The following is a 17,297-nucleotide window of genomic DNA, read 5'->3' as shown; positions in this document are numbered from 1 at the left end:
TTGGGCTGTTACTGGGCACAGTGCAGGTGAGGTCGGGACTTTATAAAAGAAGGTAGCCACCAGGTGCCAGACTGTGAGCAGCATGCATGCAGAAAGAAGCTACAAAAATCACAGACCCAACACCAAAAAAATGCAAATACATTGAGGTGAAATGCCAAGCGAAGTGAATCGGCTTTCACTTTCACTGGCGATACTGTTTGCAATGGTAACCAACAATTCCTGCCAGGCTGTTCTCATTCACTGTTTAAATGTTTTCCTATGAGAAGTAATGCATATGTAACTAACATAATCATGTGCCAGTAATTCAGATATAACCCATGTAATTGGGAGGGCTGCAATTGTGAAGATGGAGGCAAAGTTAAGAGCAAAAGTCTACGTAAGGAGTGAGGTTGGGGTGGTGGATGGGTCAAACAAACACAGGACTTCCCCCTAAGAATAATAATAATAATAAATTTAATTTATAAAGCACTTTTCATTTCTAAAAAATCTCAAAGTACTACAGCACACAGTAAAAAGGTAGATCAATTAAAACATTATAAAAACTAATTCAAAAAGTCCTAGGCCAAGACAAAAGCTTCTTTAAAAAGAAAAGTCTTGAAGCCTCTCTTAAAGACATCCACTGTCTGTGGGGCTCTGGGGTGGCCGGGTGGGGAATTCCAGAGACAAGTGGCCAGCAGAACAAAAGGCACGGTCTCCCATAGTGCGGAGCTTGGTTCTGGGGAGGTGGAGAAGGTATTGGTTTTGGGAGCGTAGATTCCGGGTTGAAGCGTGCTGGGCGAGTAATTCATTGAGATAATCCGGGGCATTTCCATTGATACACTGATGGGTGATGAGAGCAAGTTTGCAGTTGATTCTGGTGGAGATGGGGAGCCAGTGAAGGGTGCGGAGTGCGGGTGTGGTGTGTTCATGTTTTCTGACTTTCAGGAGGATCCTAGCAGCACTATTCTGAATAAGTTGTAATTTTTGCAGACTTTTGCCAGGAATTCCATATGCTATTTAGCATCACCATTAGCTTGTAGCTAGTTATGTGGCTAATAAGAGGTTGCTTACCTGTCCAACATAGACTGTAAATTCTATCTCAGTACACAAATGTTTTGATGTCCAGTGCTCCTTTTGCTTCTAAGATGCTGCTCTTGAGTTCACTGCACTTCAATTTTGAGAGAAATTCAAACAAATAGGCTCTTTCACAGAAGAAAATTTCACAAGTAACAGCACGACAAGAACAGGTGTGAATATTAAATTAACGATGGCTGATTTCCATTGGGCTGCTTCAGACTCAGAGTCCAGGTATTGTGTGTGCTGGCTCACTGTCACACTGCTACAGCAAACTGACACTTGAAGAAATGGAGTCATCGTTAATGTTATTGGCTATACCAGTGCTTCTCTATGATAACTCATAATGTGTGTCTGCTGTGAAAAAGTGGCCCATCACAAAGCATATGTGAGGTAGCTGTGAAGGTAAAGTTTGCTTGTGGATTGGACTGCCTGGTGCTTAGGCTGTGGCTTTTCCAGCAAACACACGATTGAGCCATCCTGCCAGTTTGGAATGCTTGAAGTGTAAGTAAAGCAGCCACTGATTTAACAGCCGAATGAATGACTTTGAGCAGCTGCACTTGCAAACCCCTGCTGATATATTAATCATTTTGTGCAAAGAGCCAGTGAAATGTTACTGATTGCCACAGTTGGAGAAAGTTACTATGGAGGGAAAATGATTCATTTCTAATTTGTTCCCTGTCATTACTATTCAATACTGTGTCAATATGATTTCTTAAGAAGGCAATCACATTGCTCATTACTTTCTTAACGTCAAAATAATGCTCATCTGCCATTTGCGTGACAGTCGTCGTTTCCACTGTCGACATGCCACATATTTCCTACACTGTTTTGCCCAGTTTACATTTATATCAGATTAATCTATAGGACAAGATTTATATGCAACACCAAAATCCAGTGCCAATGTATTGAACTTCGTTGGCCATGGTCCATGACCACTCAGACCAACACCAATGTAAGTAAAGAAAACACTGATAATACCATAGCCCTGGTTTGGTTGCTATGTCTTTGTAGGATGAGTCAATAAAAATATGCTTGCAGTAATTATTCAAGAATGTTGCATTGAACAGGTTTTTCAAAATCATCCGATATCAACGGTCTGTTTGGTGAAAGGATTGAGCTTGCTGCAAGCCTCTCCATCTCTCTCTCTGTTACTTCCTGTGCACATGGTTGAAAACCTGTTCGGCGGTGGTTCAGGGAAACTCACTATTGTCAATAACAGGATGAAGTTGTTTTTGCCGTGAATTTGTTGTCTAACAAGTCTTCTTATCAAGTGCTTTGACAGACTGCACATCTGTTGAGTTTGCTGGTATAGGAGGAGATTCTAATCTGGACTCAGCTTTCATTTTATCGGGGATATCTTTATGTTGCATCAAATCAAAAAGTAACAAAGCAAAGCATCCAACCTTTTTTGGCACTTTGCGCTTGAAGGAAGAGTTCACCCAAAATCCCAAAATACAAAGTTTTCCTCTTAACTGTAGTGCTATTTATCAAACTAGATTGTTTTAGTGTGAGTTGACAAGTGCTGGAAGTATTGGCTGGAGAGGTGCCTGCCCTCTCTTGAATGTAATGGAACTAGATGGCACTTGGCTAGTGGTGCTCAAAGTGCCAGAAAAAAAAGCATGCGTCTACTCATGGACCAGAGAGATGTCAGGTATTATTGGATAATTCGTAATTGATTCGTAATTTAAAAACAAACCAAACCAATATTCAACAGTTGTCTCATTTTTTGCTTTAAAACAAAAACAAAAGCAAGAAAACAGAGCTGCTTTTGCTTTTTTTGTTGCAGAATCAAAAAACCAAAACCAATCCAAAGCAGTTTTTGGTGTATGGCATTTCCTTGTCTCCTTTTTGGTGTTGAGATGAAAAACTAAAGTCACATGTTTTTTTTTGTGTGTGTTTGTTTTCCGTTTAAAATCAAAAACAAAATCAATCACATGGTCTATTGTTTTTTGTTGCCAAATGAAAAATAAAAGAATAACATGTTTTTTGCTAATTCCTTTTTGCCATTTCTCATTTGGAACAGACACAGTGGACAGACAGGAAGCGGTAATGAGGAGTAAAAAGGTCAAAATAATATATATACAGTACAGGCCAAAAGTTTGGACACACCTTCTCATTCAATGCGTTTTCTGTATTTTCATGACTATTTACATTGTAGATTCTCACTGAAGGCATCAAAACTATGAATGAACACATGTGGAGTTATGTACTTAACAAAAAAAGGTGAAATAACTGAAAACATGTTTTATATTCTAGTTTCTTCAAAATAGCCACCCTTTGCTCTGATTACTGCTTTGCACACTCTTGGCATTCTCTCCATGAGCTTCAAGAGGTAGTCACCTGAAATGGTTTTCCAACAGTCTTGAAGGAGTTCCCAGAGGTGTTTAGCACTTGTTGGCCCCTTTGCCTTCACTCTGTGGTCCAGCTCACCCCAAACCATCTCGATTGGGTTCAGGTCCGGTGACTGCGGAGGCCAGGTCATCTGCCGCAGCACTCCATCACTCTCCTTCTTGGTCAAATAGCCCTTACACAGCCTGGAGGTGTGTTTGGGGTCATTGTCCTGTTGAAAAATAAATGATCGTCCAACTAAACGCAAACCGGATGGGATGGCATGTCGCTGCAGGATGCTGTGGTAGCCATGCTGGTTCAGTGTGCCTTCAATTTTGAATAAATCCCCAACAGTGTCACCAGCAAAACACCCCCACACCATCACACCTCCTCCTCCATGCTTCACAGTGGGAACCAGGCATGTGGAATCCATCCGTTCACCTTTTCTGCGTCTCACAAAGACACGGCGGTTGGAACCAAAGATCTCAAATTTGGACTCATCAGACCAAAGCACAGATTTCCACTGGTCTAATGTCCATTCCTTGTGTTTCTTGGCCCAAACAAATCTCTTCTGCTTGTTGCCTCTCCTTAGCAGTGGTTTCCTAGCAGCTATTTGACCATGAAGGCCTGATTGGCGCAGTCTCCTCTTAACAGTTGTTCTAGAGATGGGTCTGCTGCTAGAACTCTGTGTGGCATTCATCTGGTCTCTGATCTGAGCTGCTGTTAACTTGCGATTTCTGAGGCTGGTGACTCGGATGAACTTATCCTCAGAAGCAGAGGTGACTCTTGGTCTTCCTTTCCTGGGTCGGTCCTCATGTGTGCCAGTTTGGTTGTAGCGCTTGATGGTTTTTGCGACTCCACTTGGGGACACATTTAAAGTTTTTGCAATTTTCCGGACTGACTGACCTTCATTTCTTAAAGTAATGATGGCCACTGGTTTTTCTTTAGTTAGCTGATTGGTTCTTGCCATAATATGAATTTTAACAGTTGTCCAATAGGGCTGTCGGCTGTGTATTAACCTGACTTCTGCACAACACAACTGATGGTCCCAACCCCATTGATAAAGCAAGAAATTCCACTAATTAACCCTGATAAGGCACACCTGTGAAGTGGAAACCATTTCAGGTGACTACCTCTTGAAGCTCATGGAGAGAATGCCAAGAGTGTGCAAAGCAGTAATCAGAGCAAAGGGTGGCTATTTTGAAGAAACTAGAATATAAAACATGTTTTCAGTTATTTCACCTTTTTTTGTTAAGTACATAACTCCACATGTGTTCATTCATAGTTTTGATGCCTTCAGTGAGAATCTACAATGTAAATAGTCATGAAAATAAAGAAAACGCATTGAATGAGAAGGTGTGTCCAAACTTTTGGCCTGTACTGTATATATAAGTTAATTATTGTACACTTAAAGCTATAGTGCGTAACTTCTGTCGCCTCCCAGCGGATAATGCGTTATTACAACTAATAAGCTGGCGGCACTTCCATGTACACAGAGTAACACTCGCCACACACCATGTACACAGAATAACACTTGCCAGTCGCCACACACCATGTACACAGAGTAACACTTGCCAGTCGCCACACACCATGTACACAGAGTAACACTTGCCTTTGTGGTAGGATCCACTTCTGAATCGTGTCTCGGCCGCTTCTCCGCCATGTTGCTTTCTCTTTCTACCTGCGCTCTACCTCTTGCTATGACACTCTCCGCTCTTCCTCCCCCTCCCTTCTTGTTGTGAGGAAGCATTTCCTGTGCACCAGCGCGGCAATGTCGCCGGTCAACGCGCAAACTAAAAATGATATATATTGACAAATACCACGAGATGTTAGAGAAGCCAATCGGCTTAATCAGCATTGTGTCATCTCCTCTAGTAGTGGCTTGGGTGAAACGGACATTTACGGACCTGTAGAAGTTACACACTATAGCTTTAAAAGGGCATGTCATATGACTCTATGAATACAAATTGCAGTAATAAGTAGGCCTCTGTAACGTGTTGTTAGCAAGGTTATTAAAGTTAAATGAAGACCCAAACTCAACGAAAGCATCTGAATGATCCATTTTGCAGTGTTGTTCTGTGGTCTTGGAATTTTACTCACATAGAAAATTAATGGAGGTATCTGTTTGTCTCTCTCTCTTGTCTTTGTCTGCTCTGCTGTCTCTCAGAGCTACAGATCAAATAAATGATTCCGGATTGATTTGTTATTCTATGGCCTAATTTTTATAGAAGTAATATACATATAATTTAAAATAAAGAATTTGATAGCATTTCCCATATTTGCTGAGAACAAGTTTTGTGTAAAAGGAATTGAAAGCCCGTACCACAGAGACGCTTGTCCTAAATGTACGTGGCTGAGTTGAGTGATTGAAGCAAATAAAAGCCCGGGGTGTTATATAAGAAAAATTCACCTGGGATTAGATAACCCTTTTTAGAGAGAGAGTAACCTATAATAACCTGGCTAACAACACATTACATAGGTCTACTTAATACTGTAATCTGTATTCATTATGTCATATGACATGCCCTTTTGATTGTGCAATAATTAACACAAAAATAAAGAAATAAAATAATTTGATTTTTTTATACTTTGCATTTGCTTCCTGTCTTTCCACTGTGTCTGTTCCAATGAGAAATGGCCAAAAGGAATAAGCAAAATCCAAAATGGGCATTTTATTTTTTTGTTTGGCAACATAAAACACACCACATGATTTTGTTTTTCATTTCTGGTTTAAAATGAAAAAAAAAGTGACTTCTGTTATTCATCTTCAAATGAAAAAGGAAAAATGGAATTGTCATAGACCAAGAATGGACTGCTTTGCATTGTTTTTGTTTTTCTTGATTCTGCAACAAAAAAAACAAAAGCAGCCCTGTTTTCTGATTTTTTGTTTTTGGTTTAAAGTGAAAAACAAGAGAAAACTGCTGGTTTGTTTTGTTTTCAATCATCCAATGATACCTGGACCCTCATGCTTGTGGCAGTGCGAGTCCTCTTTGGCTGAGCTGTAACATTAGCTAGCTCAGTAGCACTAAGTGAGCTAGCAGTAGATACAAGATTCCTTATGCAAAGTGGAAGTTTGGTAGAAGACTGTGGATTATCTTGAGTAACCGGGTCATGATTTCTGGAAAGAGACATTGCTGTTGAGTTTTTCAAATGTATTCTGGGGCACTTTGAGCACCACAAGCTGAGTGCCATCGAGTTGCATTATATTTGAGAGAAGGCAGACATCTCTAGGCCTGATATCTCCAACACTCGGCAGCTCACACCAAAACTATCTAGACTGATAAACAGCACTATAGGTATGAGGAAAAATAGGTATTTTTGATTTTAGGGTGAACTGTCCCTTTAAAGTTCTCTTTTGTACATATACACATCCAAGGCATAACATTTTCAAAACATAACAAATTATTTTCAGTAGTTACTGTGATTAACCTATTAATATAAAGTACTGTGTTACTAATAAGATAAATATAATAAAAGTAATGCTACTGAGGGCATGCTTATGATTAGTTTTCTTTAAATTGCCCTTTGGGACATTTTAGGTTTGAAGCCTAGACATAAATTTGCCTGCCTCATTTTTTTTTTTTTAAACCTACCACAGGCCCCTGGGTCATTACCATAGTCAAATCTCCACACCTGCCATGTTGTCAAAGCAGAGTATATGTTTGCAACATACTGGGACAGTTGTGCAGACACGGCTCACCAACCCCTGCCAAATTATAAAAACGTAACATAAAACTTTCGGCTACTGTATAAACAGCAAGTGGCTCAAATCCAGGAAGAGGTTTCAGAGAAAATGAATCATTCCCTCTCTGCAGAAGCGAACCACCATAGAAGAAAAATAGGAAGGGGAAGAAGAAAGTACAGGAGAGCGAGCAGATGAGCACACTGGAGCCTGTCTCTGTGGCTTAAGATGTTATGCATTAATTCTCTAAGGGCCTTGAGGGCCCAGTTTCCCATGTTAATTGATATCCCCATTAAAGAGATAAGTAGGCTCCAGGAGGAAGAGAGGGCCAGGGAGCAGAGAAGTTACTGCGGGGTATAGTGGAAAAGAGGAAGGAGAGGAGGGGGAAGATGACAGGATGAAATGAGGAAAGGAAGACCCAAGACGGGAGAGGGCAAACAATGCACCAGTCAGCCGCTGGGAGTTGACCTCAAATGTTTCTGGGTCAGTTTTGGGGATAGGTGTGCAAGAGTTTCAGTATGCGTCTCGGTAAATATCCTACAATGTGTGTGTACGTGTGTTTAAGAGACCACAGTGAGAGCAAAAGAGAGTGTGCTTACTGGCTGACAGAGCTGCTCTCACCTAGTTTGGGATGAGTCACAGTTCGCAGAGCCGTTAATTACGCCGACTGCTGAATCAAAACTCGGAGAACGAGAGCAGCTGTCTGCGCATTTACATATCACACAGCCTACATGGAGAGGAAGGGAGGGAGGCATGAAAGATAGAGAGAGACACAGAGAGATAGAAGGGGAATTGACACGGAGGAAGGAAGAAAAGAAAACCGAAGAGGGACTAAAAAGGATTCAAAGAGAAACTCGGGGAGAGAATGCAAGGGAAAGAATCAGGGCAGGGGGAAAGGTAGAGGAAGGGAGTGTGAGGTGCAAAGAAAGAGTGACAGATATGAAGTGATTAGAGCGAAATGCTATGATGATCACTTCATCTGGGGTACCAGTTGTGGGATTTTGCCTTTATTTTTACATTTGATTCTGTCTCCAAATCTCTTGTTTTTGCATGTTAAAGCCACAGATGAAGTTTTTACATATTTTAAGGCCCAAACGTTCCTTCTGACCAGACCCACTGCTGACATCTTTTAGCGCACATAGCTTCCAAACCACTTGCTGACATATGACCCTCGCCTCATTTGGTCAATAACAAAAACTAAATTGGTTTTCTTTCTTTCTTTTTTTCACCCCACCACATTCCTAAAACTGGCAGCCTTAAGGCCAGCACTGACCAGAAGAAGACTTGCTTTGATTTCAAAGTCACAAACAAGGCAAGCCATTAGCATACAGCTGCCAACAGGCTAGCCTGCAGCTGCACTTAAAGCCTTTACTTTCCTTCCAAAAATAAAGCAACAAAACAACGCATGAAGCACAACACCAAAACCGAGTGGCTGCTTTGCATTGGTTTACCATTTGAATACCAAATACACAGCCTATATTTAATACAAGTGGCTGTTGTACGCGGTATCAAGTGAGAGCTATATTGAGTACTGTAACAGTGTGATTTGAATGATAACCACTAGCTTCAAAAATATGATTTCAGTAAAATGTGTTAACATGAAGATGTTTTTCTTTCTTGTCTTTTCATTTATAAAAGTTAAATGTTTCCCTGTGGTGCTGTTTACACACATTTTGGTTGATGAGAGTGCAGACACAGAAATTACTGTCATTTATCAATTTGGGAATCAGTGAAAAAGGATTATTATAATTCCAACACATCACATGCATGACCATGATAAACAATATGCAAATCCTATTTGCTATTTGTACCGGATCAGGTACAGTGTGGGGAGGTGATGGTTTTTGAAACAGGGAATTTTGATGCACTGATGCATGATGTGACATTTAGCTCATTGGTATGATTGCAACTCTTTATCCTTGAAATGACTTGTGATTTGTACGTGTAAAAACGCGCTTTCTACCCGAGTGCAGGACTGGAGAGCTTTCGAGGAAGGACATCAGAAAAGTTGAAACAGAAAGGGACGATTAAGAAGGCGAGGATAAGTACATCACATTCTGGTAATTCTCATGTTTTGAAGGAGAGCTGTGAGTCAGTGACGGTGGTTGTAATTTGCCGCTGGGAACAAATTTAATTGAGGTGATTTCCAACTCCAACTTCAACTTAAAATGTCATCTCTGGGAACGCTTTAAAATCAAGTTTATGATCTGCTCTCATCAAACAGACTAGGTCACTGCTTTTTGGCCGTAGTGTTTACTGGGCGTGAGGGGAAGGCAGATGAGATAGTTGTGTCAATCACAAAGACCTCGTTCATGACAAGCAGGTGGCTGTGGTGGTGGTGATGGTGGTGGTGGTGGTGGTGGGGTGTGTGTGTGTAGGGTCTCTAGTGAACAGGCTCTCTCAGTCTTAGTCATCACAGAAACTGCAGTCAGCTGAGTTAGAGAGAAAGAAAAGGTCAGGACTCAGTGTTAACAGACATGTGGCTTTAAAGCCTAATTCATATTTTTCATGCCACAAATTTAGCGTAACATATTTGTCAAGAGCATGAAACAAAACAAAAAATGCAAACAATCATCACACACTTTATGACCAGTAAAAACAGCCCAGTCCCCACAAGAAAATGTTGCAGTTGTACATTTTTTGCAAAACATGAATACTTTTACATTTGCATGTTTCATACCTATCATATCATCATTTTTAAAGTGACGTCACACTGCAGACCAGTGTTCAAGACCAACAAAGAACAAAACTGGTTCTGTTTCAGTGACCCTTTGCTGTCTTTCCATGGTCGTTTTTTAGTAACATAATGCCAGTTTTTCAGTGGAGATAGCGCCACAAAAAGTGGCTGTTTTTACTGAGACATTGCTGCATATATTTCCAGGATAGTGCCACTTAAAATGGTTGGTTTTTACTGAGGCATTGCTGTGTTTCCAACCGAGATAGTTCCACAAAAATGGGGTTTTGCTAACCCTAACCAAGTTGTTTGTGTGCCCTAATCACAAAGTTTCAATGTGTCTGCTACATAATAGCATAAAAATGTACAGTATCCTTGGTTTGCAAAAACGAGAAATGCCAACATTTAACAGACATGAGGCTTTAAGGCCTAGTTCATATTTTCATGCCACAGCTTTAGCACATCTTTTTAACAGCATAAAACAAGAAATTACAAACACAGATTACACACTTTTATATAACCAGAAAAAAACACAGCCTAGTCCCCACAAGAAAATGTTGGCATTGCATGTTACTGCAAACCACTAATATATTATATTTCCTTGTTCCATGTGTCATATCAGTGTTTCCTAATTGACATCACTGCAGACCAGTGTTCAAGACTAACAAACAACAAAACTGGTTGTGTTTTAGCGACCTTTGCTGTCTCTCCTGCTGCTTTTTAGCCACCAAACGTCATTGTTTGTTACGGAACCGTCACTGTTCTTCCAGCACTGATAGTGCCACAAAAAGTGGATATTGTAAGCCAAACATGGTCTTGGTTATGGTCTAACCACAACCAAGTGTTTTTTGTTGACAAACCACAGTGTTGTTTTCGCACATCTGCCATATAATAATGTACCAATTTAGTGGTTTGCAGAAATTCACAATGCCAACATTTTTCTGGTGATTGGGTTGGAAAAATCAAATCAACAGAAACACTACAACTCATGTAACAAAGTACACTTTTAAACTATTTACACAGTGCGACCCCAGTATGTGTTCTTCACCACACTTTTTAAAGAAGCAAACTTTAAAATAAATATATTTCACATTTAAAGTCAGTGACTTGGCTACATGCTGTTCTTTATCACCTCTATTTAGTTACAAAGGCAAATTGGTTTTGACAGAGTTTTAAATGTGGGGTCTGGTATTTGCATATTCAAATGATAGTTGTGAAGTCATTGCTCAAACTGTTAACAAAACAGAAACATGATTCACTTCGTCCTAAAACTCACAGATGCCACCACACTGTCCTTGAGCGAGGAAAAAGCCAAACTCTGAAAACTGTATGACACAATAATGAACAAGAAATGAATGGATAAGAATAGATAATAAACAATTGGAGTATTTTTTTCTAATATGGAAGCTTACAAAAGAAACACAGAGAGACATACTGCAGATGTACAGTAATACACAGTTCATGAATAAATGTTATTGAACATGTCAAATAATCACAAACATTAACACACTCTTGGTCTACATTTATATTACAACAGAACCATAAAATATATATTCTCCCACGCCAAGTCACCAGACAGATGAGTGCTGTCTGGTGCACTGTAATCACACCCAACAGTGATGTTACAGTGTACCTACCACACCCCTGAGTACACTTCTACATCACTGCAGTAGGGTAAAGTGACCTTGTGATCCACGTCTGTCTAAATTTATATGTAGCTATGACTATAGACAATGCTACAAATATGGATGTTACTGCAAAGAAGCTGCAAATTCTCAAACATGGATGCTTGACACACACATGTTCAACCTGGCAGCACAGGAAATATATACAATCAGCACAGTTTCAAGGTGGGAACCCAAGACTGGTGTCACAATTTAGTATCTGACCAAATGACATCAGTTGAATAAGGGCCAGAAAAATGTTTTAGAAGATTATTATAATGTCACCGTGAAGCTGACCTTTGACCTTATGGAAAGGAAATGTTCATTATTTTATCCTATGAGACATTTGTGCAAAATTTTGCAAAAATTAACTTATGAATTCTTGGGTTTGGCCAACAGTGTGTTTTATGAGGTCACAGTAACCTTTGACCACCAAATTTTAATGAGTTCATTGTTGTGTCCAAGTGAACGTTTGTGCCAAATCTGCAGAAATTCCCTCAAGGCATTCCTGAGATACTGCATTCATGAAAATGGTACATGGCAGCCAGAAAACAATGCCTATGGCCAACGCTGTCACTGGTGCGGAGGTGAATAAAAAAACAAAACAAAACAAAACAAATAATCTACTTTTATGAACTGAAGTCAATTTAGCTGAAGCTGAACCTTTTGCGATACGAACTTATTTACTTACTTTCCGAGAGTGAGATGTGAAGATAGTAACTCCTCCTAGAACCACAAGTTGTGGTTTCTGAAGTTTTGGCAGTCTCTAAATTAAACAGTTAAATGCCATGTGCTCGTGTGAGTTTAGATGTGCTGGATGGTGTAGTTTTGAATTTTTGAGAAAGCCACGCTAATGGTTTCCCCCTTGTTTGTAACCATTATGCTATGATCTGCTAATTGCCTTCTGGCACCAGCTCCACTCACATACGTGGTTGTGTTATTGATTATCTCACCTTACTCTTGGAAGGAAAGTGTTTCCTTTGACACACTGTACCTCATATTATTACTGTGATGATCAAAGTTATTAGATTGATCTTTTAAGCTTTCTGTGTTGATATTCATACTGTATCTTTAATACAGTGTTGCATTTTTCCTGACTTAGAAATGTAGACGAGGGGTGGGATTAATACGGGAATCAAAGCAATGTAGTTGGCAATGCAAAACAGTATGGAACTGTCCTCTTCTGATATATGACCCAACAAGATGGTTGGAATGACAAAGGGCAGGTGGCAGAGAACCAAAGCTATAGCCATGATTGCAATGATTCTGAAAGCCTTCAGCTTTGCACTGTTCATCCCATTCCTCTCCTGGTTCCCTTCTCCTGGTCCAGGTTTTAAAAGTGCACGAAGTGTCTGAACACAACAAAAGAGCTGCACCAGAAACCAGAAGAAGCCCATGCTAAAAGCCGTATAGAAAATGATTGGAAATGGTAACCATACAAGCATTAGACTGCACACCAGCACTGTCAGCCAGGAAATGATAATTCCAGCTAGTCTGTATCTCAAGGGCTTGTACTTCAGGAATGTTACAGGATGTACGACTGCTAAATAACGCTCTAAACAGACACAAGAGATGAACAATGGGCGTCCTGAAAGTATGATTCCCCAATTAAATCTGACACTGTACCAGAGTAAAATCGTAACATTCGACGTGGTAGTATTCACTGCAACCAACAACACGACATTTGCCACACAGATGACAACTTCACAGACGGCCTGGTTAAGAGAAAACATTTCTGTAGCTTTATCTCCTGGACCTGCCAATATTAACCACATAACACACATGTTGGCAGGGAGACCAAGAGCGATATTGGTTATGAGGGCAGGCACAGGTACATATGCACAGTGGATCACATGAGGTACCACATCCAGTAGACTTTGATTTCCATCCATCTCGTCATCCAGCTACCCTATAAAAAGATTAAGCATACTTTCAGAATATCTTCTATCTTCCGTTTGAAAAACCAGTTCCTTCAGTGACTAACAAAACAACGATAACCAGGTGTCTTAAATCTCCAGGAAAAAGCATACTATATTTAAACAATAAGACATGGGCATTGATTTGCAGTGTACCAGTATAGCACTACTTTTAGAATATGATTGCTGTTGTACCATGGTTTCAATATTAATACAATTAGCTGTTTTGTAAACCTTCAAAAACTTTACTTTTTAAGATAATTCTTGAATAGTCACCAGTTAATGCATAACAACTGCTACTGATCTGTGTGCATTTACAGTCCTTTCCTTCAGTATCAGAAAAGCTCTATACAGTAGTTACATGTAAGCTGTACACATATGTGCTGGGTAGCTCATCATTATCATTTGTATGCCAAATATGAACTTAATCAGTGAATAGAGTTGTGTGGGAATACATCACCCAGATCAAGACAGTGATACCGATGATGTAAATGCAGATTTGATAGTTTGTTGCAGTTTGTTTCCGGTTGTGTTGCCTACCTGATATCAAAGGGTACAGTACAAGTACAATAAAATAAGATGCAGTCAGCATATGGCGAGCCCTTTTAACATTTAATCAGCAGTGGTAATACCAACTGTAGATGTTAACAACTGTTTTTTATTGTAGAATTCCAAGTCAGTATATTCATAATGTAATTTTGACTAGTAACAGCTCTAATTAAATATATCCACAATTTATTTCTCACTAGTCAAAACAGTATTTATTAATATCAACAATTAATTTCTTACTAGTGGAAATGTTAATTGTACATATTTGCAACTACACAATTTTTACCATTGACTTCTATTCAAACTTAATTGCAGATATCACAAACTCAATTTTGGCATGTTGTATTTCCAAGACTACCTATCCATAATTTAAATTGACTAGTTGCAATTCTAAGTGATATCTACAGCTCTTACTAGTGAAAATCTTAATTATTGGTATCTAAAATTAACTTTTGACTTGTCAAAATTAAATCATTGATATTGTGGCTTGGACTTGTAACTAATAAAATGTAATTTCCGATATCTAGAACTCTGTTTATGCTATCTAGTAAAATACAAATGTAGCTCATGACAATTGTATTCGTACTAGTTATTTGAGATATCTACAATTTCTTTTATAACTAGTCAGAATTTATTTTTGATATTTGAAAAAAAATGAATTTACACAACACAGAATGTCATTGTAGATATATTCAATTAGGTACGTACACAAATGAATATGGTAATTCAAAAGTCGATCAATGGCTTTGTGATACTTCAATGATATGACACCAGTTATTGATATCCAAAAAGGGAAATGATAGTGCCATAGTCACAATCCTTTTTCAACATGTGGAAGTTCAATTGTGGATATCTATAGTTGTTAAAAGATATCTATAATTAAAGATACTGAGTAGTCACAGGGTCATTTCTACATGTGAAAATATATTTGTAACATGTCAAAACTGTTCTACAGATTTTTTGAATAAACACTTAAGTCCAAATGACATTTTGACATTTCAAATTTCATTTGAAATTTAATTTACACCAGTGAAAACTAAATCGCTGCTAGTCAGCCCTGCTGATAAAACACTGAAAGGGATTGCCATACTCAGCTATGTTTTTATATTGGCATCAGCCAGTCACAAGTGACTTAACATTCTGTAAATGAAATTAAAATGATCAACAAATTAACTGCTATATTACTGTGAAGTTGGAGGATAAAATCATAACCCTCCCCCCAAAACAGGAAAACTGCAGTGTTTTACTTACCGGGGCAAAATCTGGATCCTTGATTGTAATTTGGTTGCAAAAATATGGACACACTGAGATGCTTTTGGCAGAGAGATTGAGCACTCTCCAATCTAAATTGACATTTTACTTTTTTAGCATATTACTTTGGTACCAGCACAACCCTAGTGTTTTCTGAAAAGACGCTCCATCTGTTCCAGTGGGTTTCTCAGCTGTTTGAAACTGGAGTGCTGATGTAAACCCTTTTGCAAATGATATGCAAACACACAAAAGTCCATGAACTTAAGTCAGGATTTGATTGTTGCAGAAACTGCAGTTTTGCATATATGCACAGGCTGAGATGCAATAAATCTGACTGTGTAATGATTGGGGCTGCATCAGGTTTGATAGTCTAACTTACATGTTATGGCCACTTGATGAAAGGCAGTTTGCCGCACCTTTGGAGGAACAGTGAAGCCTGGACCAACCCTGAAAATGCAGTGCAGAGGTAGCACCCATTGATGATCTTCAGAAACTGTGTATATGTAAAGTGATCTTTTAAAAGAAGAACAGTCACAAAGGGGGCATGCATGATTACTGACACAGTGATGATCAATATTATCCTAAAAGCCTTCAGCTTTATGTTGCTCATCCCCTCTCTCTGCCTCAACCCCTCTCCTGGACCAGGCTTTTTTAGGACTAGAAGACTAGTAATACAACAGTAAAGCTGCACCAAACAACACGCAAAGATCTGCCCTGTAGCAGCTGCATGAAATGCTGAAGGCAGTAGGATAGTGCCAATGCAAAAAACCAGTGTCCACAACCAGATTATCCCAGACAAGGCCAGTTTGTACTTCAGTGGCTTTATCCTCAAGAAAATCATAGGTTTAACTACAGCTAGATAGCGCTCCACACAAATCAGTGACAGGAGACATGGACGGCCTGAAACTATGAATCCCAGGGAAAACCTTCGGATTTTTGTCAAATATGGGTTTGGAAAAATGTGTGTTGCCACTCCTAAACAGTCATAGAGGCAGATGATGATTTCAAAAATCTCCTCATTGAGAGTGTAGAACTCCAATGTGACCAAGTGTCTTGATATTATCAGCTGCAGGATGTAGATATTGACAGGGAGTCGGATGATCGGGCTGGCTATATTGGGTATCTCTATTACATCACTGTAGAGCAAAGAGGTGTTTCCAAGAGTATTGTTCATCCTGGAGGCCTGTGAAAAGAAACATGATTTAGGTACAATGTTAGGTATATGTGAAAAATGTCTTTTCATTTTTTAGGACAGTTAGTTGTAGTTTGATGTCTAGGGGCATGTGTCCACATAGCATCTTTCTTTGGCAGGAAAGCAGTGGCATGGTGCTGGCATGCTTCATCCCAGTGTGTCATTAAGGGAAAGAAAAAAAAAAGACGCACTGTGCATGGATTTTGCTTTAATGACAACAATACCTTCACGGTAATGTTAGCTAGTGGCTAACGTAACAATATATTAACAGAAGGTTGCCCACACAGGTAACAACACGCTTACAATGTGTACAGTGATAAAGGCACAACACTCACCAACAACAGTCAGTGTCCATCCAATCTGCTTCCACAAATGGGCTTCTCTGTCTTTGTTGTAATAGTTTCTGATAGGCACATCATTTGGGATAGACAGTAGCTACAGGAGCTAAAGATGCTCAGGAAAAAGTGCTAGTACATGATTTGACATGTAGCAGTAGGTTTACAGACAGTACACTGCCAACATGTTTTCTGGTGATTGCAAATGCCAGAAAAAAAACTTGGCATTGTATGACAAAAAAACAAAATAAAAAAAAGGTATGGTTAGGAAAAGACCCCCCCCCCCAAGCAATGACTTGCTAAAAAACAGCCATTTTTGTTGTTTGTTGGTCCCAATCAGTGGTCTGCACTCATTTGCAGCTTGGCAGGCAGCTGGCTATAGGTGCCACACCATCCACCATCCATCTAGCTTCCAATGACAAAGCCAGCTCAAATACTCCGCATGCTGATATGAAGTATAAAATGTGCAAACTGACATATTCGTGGATTGCAGAAACATACAATGCCAACATTTGCTTCTGGTGACTGGACAGCAGACAGATGCAACTTTGCTTTTTGATTCACATTTAAATCAACATAAAGTCAGATTAATGAAAAAAAACATTTGAAGACTTTTTCCAAGTGTAAGTGTGAAATCTGTGATTTTAAAT

The sequence above is a fragment of the Epinephelus lanceolatus genome, chromosome 3 (genome assembly GCF_041903045.1).
Source record: "Epinephelus lanceolatus isolate andai-2023 chromosome 3, ASM4190304v1, whole genome shotgun sequence".
Classification (NCBI taxonomy): Eukaryota; Metazoa; Chordata; class Actinopteri; order Perciformes; family Serranidae; genus Epinephelus; species Epinephelus lanceolatus.
This window is presented reverse-complemented; position numbering follows the sequence as displayed.